The following is a 6,969-nucleotide window of genomic DNA, read 5'->3' as shown; positions in this document are numbered from 1 at the left end:
ACCTAGATCCCTCACGTGCACGTTCACAATAGGGTTTGTGCTGCTATGAGAATGGAATACTGCTGCTGATCTGACTGGAGACAGAACTCAGGCAGTAATGCTGGCTCGCCTGCCACTCACCTCCTGCTGTGCGGCCCGGCTCTTAACAGACCACCAACTGGTACTAGTCCGCGGCCTGGAGACTGGGACCCCTGGATTAGAAGGAATAGTGCCTACTCCTATGATCCAGATTGGAAAAACTCGTAATGTGTGGGGCATTGGAAAGAGTACTTATGAAGGTCTTGCCTCAGGGGAATAATTAGCCCTAGAGTTGGCACTGCTCTGGTCCTAACAAATCTTTTTTTTTTTTTTTTTTTTTTTTTTTTGAGACAGAGTCTCACTCTGTTGTCCAGGCTGGAGTGCAGTGGCATGATGTCCGCTCACTGCAACCTCCACCTCCGGGATTCAAGCGATTCTCCTGCCTCAGCCTCCCGAGTAGCTGGGATTACAGGCATGTGCCTCCACACCCAGCTCATTTTGTAATTTTAGTAGAGATGGGGTTTCTCTATGTTGGCCAGGCTGGTCTTGAACTCCCGACCTCAGGTGATTCGCCTGCCTTGGCCTCCCAAAGTGCTGGGATTACCGGCGTGAGCCACAACGCCCAGCAGTTAAAGACTTTCTAACAACAAAAAGCTTAATACTTTTTTTTTTTTTTTTTTTTTTTTTGAGATGGAGTCTCTCTGTCGCCCAGGCTGGAGTTCAGTGGCGCAATCTCGGCTCACTGCAACATCTGCCGCCCAGGTTCATGCGATTCTCCTGCCTCAGCCTCCCGAGTAGCTAGGATTACAGATGCCTGCCACTGTGCCCAGCTAATTTTTGTCGTTTTTATTAGAGATGGGGTTTCACCATCTTGGCCAGGCTGTTCTTGAACTCCTGACCTCGTGATCCACCTGCCTTGACCAGCCCAAGTGCTGGGATTACAGGCGTGAGCTACCGCGTCGCCGGATACTTTTTTTTTTTTTTTTGAGATGGAGTTTTGCTCTTGTGGCCCAAGCTGGAGTGCAGTGGTGCCATCTTGGCTCACTGCAAACCCCGCCTCGTGGGTTCAAGCAATTCTCCCGCCTCAGCCTCCCGAAAAGTTGGGATTACAGGCGCCCACCACCATGCCCGGCTAATTTTTGTATTTTTAGTAGAGATGGGGTTTCACCATGTTGGCCAGGCTGGTCTCAAACTCCTGACCTCAGGTGACCACCCGCCTTGGCCTCCCAAGTGCTGGGATTACAGGCTCGAGCTACCACACCCAGCCAGCTTGATATTTTTAAGCCCATTATTTCCAATATTGTGAATTCTCAGATTGTCAAGTAATAAAATAAGCAAAATGAATCCTTAATAAAAATTCTATCTTGGCAACGCTATTTGTCATTTCCATCCTATGACTTTCTCTTCATATGTAACTGAAATTTCATAAATATTAAGAAATTGTTGTTTGGGCATAAGAATCAGATATGGAAAGGAGGCAATTGTGCTATTAACCGTGTCACTTAGGGCTACTGCTATTTGAGGCGTGCATCACACCAGCAGAATCATATACACCTGGGAGCTTGGCAGAACTGCAGAAATTCTCAGGACCTGCTCCAGACCTAATGAATCAGAATATACAGTTTAACAAGGTTCCTGGCCGGGTGCGGTGGCTCACGCCTGTAATCCCAGCACTCTGGGAGGCCGAGGGGGTGGATCACGAGGTCAGGAGTTCAAGACCAGCCTGGCCAAGATGGTGAAACCCCGTCTCGACTAAAAATACAAAAATTAGCTGGGCGTGGTGGTGTGCGCCTGAAATCCCAGCTACTCAGGAGGCTGAAGCAGGAGAATTGCTTGAACCCGGGGGGCAGAGGTTGCAGTGAGCCCAGATCGCACCACTGCACTCCAGCGTGGGTGACAGAGTGAGACTCCATCTTAAAAAAAAAAAAAGATTGCTAAGTGGTTACTACACACATTTGAGAAGCACTGGCCCTCTCCATGCAATACACTGAGCAAATACAGTCACATGTCACATAATCTTTCGTCAACAACAGACTGCATATAAGACAGTGGTTCCATCAGATTACAATATTGTATTTTTATTGTACCATTTTTATTGTACCCTTTCTATGTTTAGATACAAAAATACCAACCATTGTGTTACAATTGCCTACAGTATACAATACAGTAACATGCTGTAGAGATTTGTAGCCTAGGAGCAGTAGGCTGTATCATATAGCCTAGGTGTGCAGTAGGCTATACTATCTAGGTTTGCGTAAGTACACTCTATGGGCAGGGCTCAGTGGCTCATGCCTGCAATTCCAACACTTTAGAAGGCCAAGGCAGGAAGACTGCTTGAGCCCAGGAGTTGGAGACCAGACTGGGCAACAGAGGGAGAAACCCTGTCTATACAAAAAAATTTAAAATTAGCCGGCTGTGGTCTAGACATGGTAGCTCACGTCTGTAATCCCAGCACTTTGGGGGGCTGAGGCAGGTGGATTGCTTGAGACCAGGAGTTCAAGACCAGCCTGAAAAACATAGCAAGACCCTTTCTCTATAAAAAGAAAATTAAAATATACAAAAATATATAATTTAATTTTTAAAAATTAGCCTGGCATGGTGATGCAGGCCTGCAGTCCCAGCTACTCAGGAGGCTGAGGCAGAAGGATCACAGCAGATCGAGGTTGCAGCGAGCTGTGATGGCACCACTGCACTGCAGCCTGAGCGACACAGCAAGACCCTGTCTCAAAAACCAAACAAAACAAACAAACAAAAAAACTCTATGATATTCCAATGATAAAGTCACCTAAGATGCATTTCTCATATCTCTGTTAAACAATGCATGACTGTAATTTCTCCGGTCATGTTTCCTTATGTCTGAAAACAAAGGGCACTGAAACCTGTTTGTTCACTTTAGTTCACAGGCTGATTAGAAAAGTAAGTAAAATCCAATCCAAATATAAATTAAATACACGTGAAATACCAAACCCTCTAGTAAACAGCGAGCTACATACAAGTCCCAGACACTCCACGACCGTTTCTAGATTGAAAATCCTAGGCCAGGCGCAGTGGCTCACACCTGTAATTCCAGCACTTTGGGAGGCCGAGGTGGGTAGATCACGAGGTCAGGAGTTCAAGACCAGCCTGGCCAAGATGGTGAAACCCCGTCTCTACTTAAAAAAAAAAAAAAAAAAAAAAAATTAGCTAGGCGTGGTGGTGGGCGCCTGTAATCCCAGCTACTGGGAGACTGAGGCAGAGAACCCGGGAGGCAGAAGTTGCAGTGAGCCGAGACCGCGCCACTGCACTCCAACCTGGGCGACAGAGCGAGACTCCATTTCAAAAAAAAAAAAAAAGAATATTTAAGTCTTTTCACTTCTGGGAATACACACACACACATATATATTTAATCGAAACACGTTACCTTTCACTCAACAACTATTCAAGACAGAAACCATTTCGGGTAAGCAGACTCCTACAGGGTCCCTACTGCACATTTCTCATCGGTGGTCAAAGCAACAAAACCTGAACTAAGCCACAAGGTAGCTGCAGGAAGCTCTATGCCTGGGACCACTACAGGCAGGCACTAGTTTCCCTGTCCACCACTGCCCGAAATGGAGTCGGGCCCGGTTCTCCTGAGCTGAGCAGGCCAAAGCAGGGAGTCCGTGAGTGGACCGGGCATAGCCAGAGCGACGCCGCAGCACCCCAGCCGCAGGGTCAGCCCCAAAAGCAGCAGGGCCCGCTTGATCGCGGATGCCGGGACGCCCTCGTGCAAGCCTCGAAGGGGGGCTGCCACCCCGAACATTCGCCAGAACGAAAGCGGCAGCCAGGAGAAGCCCTCGCAGGTGCTGGAGGGATCCAAGCGCTTGAGCTGAGTCCGAAACTCGCACAGCAACCTCGGGAGGATAAACTCCAGCAACCAGAATCGGGTTGGCGTCGCCTAGCAACCAGGAGCCAAACGCGCGGACGCCAGGCATTGGCCTGCACGTGTCACGTGAGCCAGCGCCGCTGCCCAGTGGGAGATTACGCCGCAGGCACGTGATGCGGCGCAACCGCCCTTTGGCAGAACTTTTCGCGAAGGCAGTTGTGGCGCTGAACGCATAGGCGAGGCATTCCTGGGGTTTCCGCCGTATCCTTTTACAAAGTCCTGGCTTTGGCTGGTGCGACCAAAGAAAGGAAACCGGCGCTTGAGACTTGTCTGGGCTGGCTATGGTGAAGCAGTGAAACGGTGCAGAATTGTGTCAATGAGGCTAGTTCAGTTGTGCAAGAGCATTTCCTCAAAGTAAGACAGAAGCTTTAAGTTACGTCAAAACCTGCTAATGTTAGGCTGGCCAGAAATTTCCTGACAAATAATGGGTGAAGGTCGGGCGCGTGGTCGCTCATGCCTGTAATCTCAGCGCTTTGGGATCACTTGAGGTCAGGAGTTCGAGACCAGCTTGGCCAACATGGCGAAACCCCATCTCTACTGAAAGTACAAAAATTAGCCGTGTGTGGTGGCGCGCATCTGTAATCCCAGCTGCTCTGGAGGCTGAGGCAGGACAATCGCTTGAACCCAGGAGGCAGAGGTTGCAGTGAGCCGAGATCACACCACTTAAAAGAAAAGAAACGAAACTTTGCTGGTGACCATGTGGTGATGAAAGTGAGCGTTTTGGAGCGCAGCAAGGTGACTCCCCATGTAATTAGTATAGGCAGAGAGTTTGTGCTCTAAAGGTTAGAAATGAGTGTTTTCGGCCTGGTGGCTCATGCCTGTAATCCCAGGACTTTGAAAGGCTGAGCCAGGCGGATCACATGAGGTCAGGAGTTCGAGACCAGCCTGGCCAACATGGTGAAACCCGTCTCTATTAAAGATACAAAAATTAGCCAGGCAGAAGAAGTCACTTAGCTCTTCGCTGGTTGTCACACGTCCGGAGGCCGAGCCGTCGCGTACCTAGGATACCTGGAAGCCGAAGCCACACCTCCCGCATGGCTCCTCCGGCCAGCCGGGCCCCTCAGATGAGAGCTGCACCCAGGCCAGCACCAGTCGCTCAGCCACCAGCAGCGGCACCGCCATCTACAGTTGGCTCTTCTGCTGCTGCGCCCTGGCAGCCAGGTCTGATGGCCCAGATGGCAACCACTGCAGCTGGCGTGGCTGTGGGCTCTGCTGTGGGGCACATACTGGGTCATGCCATTACTGGGGGCTTCAGTGGAGGAAGTAATGCTGAGCCTGCGAGGCCTGACATCACTTACCAGGAGCCTCAGGGAACCCAGCCGGCACAGCAGCAGCAGCCTTGCTTCTATGAGATCAAAGTTTCTGGAGTGTGCCGAGAACCAGGGTGACATCAAGCTCTGTGAGGGTTTCAATGAGGTGCTGAAACAGTGCCGACTTGCAAACGGATTGGCCTAATCAAGAAGTTCAACCTGGAGAGATGGAAAATCAGCTCTCATACTAATTAATTTAGTATAAAAATAGAATTGGTAGTGAGGGTATAAAGTGTAAGCATCAAACTTCTCCTGTCATTCCTAGCTTCCTTGCTTCAGAATTGAAATGGAAGGGAGGGTGTTCCTACTCTGTAGAATCTGGGACTGGGCAAATGTTTGTGTGGCCTCCTTAAACTAGCTGTTATGATTTTATTCTTTGTGAGTTAATTAGAATAAAGTCATTTTCTTCCAAAAAAGAAAAAAAAAATAGCCAGGCATGGTGGTGCATGCCTTTAATCCCAGCTACTAGGGAGTCCGAGGCAGGAGAATCACTTGAACCTGGGAGGCAGAGGTTGCAGTGAGCCGAGATGTGCCACTGCACTCCAGCCTGGGCAACAGGAAGAGACTCCGTCTCAAAAAAAAAATAAATAAATATTTTCACTCCACAACTGTCTTCCAATTTGGAGAGTCTGCCGTTTACTAGCTATGTGAACTTGGGTACATTAATTAAAATCCCCATGCCTCGGTTTCTTTATCCATGAAATGGGAATGATTACTCACAGTTCCTGTCTCTGAGGACTTCTAGAAGGATGAAATGAGGTCTTACATGTAGCAATATAAACTGGTGGTGAGGACTGAGATTGAGTCAGATTACCTGCTTTGAATCCTTGTGCCGTCATGTACTGCTTGTGTATCCTTAGGCAAGAGACTGTCCCTCCTCTATCCTTCAGTTTCATCTGTAAAATGAAGATAATACCTCCTAGGATTTCTGTGAGAATTAAGTGACTCAATACACATAAAGTGCTTAGAAGAGTGTCCGGCACAAAGTCAATATTTGGAAATGTTAGCAATCATTTGGAAGGTGCTTGACGCACAGTGTTGATCAATAAATGGGACCTATTCTTCTTGGTAGCACTGCTGGTCTAGAGGAGGATTCTGGTTTCTGAGCTCTGCCTGCTCTCAACCTCCACTCCACCCCATCCTGACTTAAAATTAAGGACTGGAAATATCTCTAGCCATTTATGGTCACAGGTAATGGAGGTTCAAAGTGTGTCTCATAGAGTGATGAGAAAAGTAGGAGTCTACACTCTGAGCCAGATCCCAAGACGCTATTGAGCAGAGTCCAAAAGGGGTGAGGCCCAAGAGGAAAGCAGCTGAGGGGCAAAGAGCTGTGGGAACTCTGCTACAGAAGTGATTCTCTTAAGAGAGGCAGAGGGTGGTGGGGAGAGTTCAGTGAGCAGAACTGTGAGCAGGCGGGTCTGCCACATAAGCTTGTTGGATCTAGGTGGGAGGGTGTTGTAAAATATCCTAAATCCAACCCTAACCCATTCCAAGGAGTTGAATCTTGGATCTGAATCCTAGTACAACACAGAGTACATCTTGGATACCGGGATTTATTGATCGTGTATCATTTCTTGGGTTTACTTTCCCTCAACTCAGAAGTCATTCCTCCCTCTCCCTCATTCTCCAGGTCCAACCAATTGGCAAGTCCTGTTGACTTTTCAAAGTATCTCTCTAATCCACCTGCTTCTCTCTCTTTTGTCGCCACCTTTCTAGCCCCATAAACATTTTTGTGTT

General features: G+C 48.4%; 1 pseudogene; it reads left to right on the top strand.

The window, feature by feature from the left end:
* Positions 1-4,627: 4,627 nt before the first annotated feature.
* LOC109028356 (coiled-coil-helix-coiled-coil-helix domain-containing protein 2-like) lies at positions 4,628-5,840 on the top strand (annotated as a pseudogene).
* The last annotated feature ends 1,129 nt before the right edge of the window (positions 5,841-6,969 follow it).

The sequence above is a fragment of the Gorilla gorilla genome, chromosome 1 (assembly GCF_029281585.2).
Source record: "Gorilla gorilla gorilla isolate KB3781 chromosome 1, NHGRI_mGorGor1-v2.1_pri, whole genome shotgun sequence".
Classification (NCBI taxonomy): Eukaryota; Metazoa; Chordata; class Mammalia; order Primates; family Hominidae; genus Gorilla; species Gorilla gorilla.
Note: the sequence above shows the minus strand (reverse complement) of the source record. Positions and strands in the feature narration are given on the sequence as shown.